Raw genomic sequence first — 865 nt, 5'->3', positions numbered from 1 at the left:
GACCACTATGAGTGCCTTGACTTATGAGCAGCTGACCCTTGAGTTTTTTAGCTCTTTTACTTTCTCAGCTGGTGCATATGATACTGACCCGGAGAGCTCTTGTGTCTCCTTTAGACTGTTTAACCAGACCACTTCTTGGACCTTAGCTGAGTTTGGGAGGCGGTTAGGTTTGTCTTCTCACGGCCATCAGGACCCTCCTCGGAAGGTCAAGCGCTTACTTTGGCCCACCTTGGCACATACACCCTTTGACCAGCGGAAGTTGGCTCATATCCATCTTCCCCCAGCCCGTTACTTTCTTCGTCTCATTGGAGCGACGATCTTCGGACGAAAGGAGCCTAACAACATTAACAACGTTGAGTTGTCTTTTTTAGGGGGCTATCTGAACATTGATAGCGCTGGCCCCTTTGTTCTTAACATTGCCTATTTGACATCTCAACATTTTAACGAGGTGGGGCAGAAGAAGACGAGCACGATTTCCTGTGGAGGCATAGCCTCTTTTCTCGCCCGTTCTCTCTTCACTGACTTCCCTAGAGGCTTGACATATATAGATAGGGAAGCGGACTTAGATATTAGCGCCATGTTGGCGATGCTTTGGTTAGCTAGGGACCAGCGGACTTGGAAGATCTGTGGTTCCGAGTCCGTGACCTTACCGTTTCCCGACCTGTCCCGTCTTACACCTTTGACCACTGTGACGGGTAGGTTACCTCCACCTCTACCTTCCTACAACCTTACACTCGCTCCTTCCACTTGTTCCGCTCCTAAGAAGCAGAAGTGACCTGAGACTGGAGAGGGGTCCACACCGACTAAGGCTGGGCAGACGTCAACGTCCACGCCCACGCCTACACCGACCCCTATCCCTACTCCT

Source organism: Silene latifolia, chromosome 7, assembly GCF_048544455.1.
Source record: "Silene latifolia isolate original U9 population chromosome 7, ASM4854445v1, whole genome shotgun sequence".
Lineage (NCBI taxonomy): Eukaryota > Viridiplantae > Streptophyta > Magnoliopsida > Caryophyllales > Caryophyllaceae > Silene > Silene latifolia.
Note: the sequence above shows the minus strand (reverse complement) of the source record.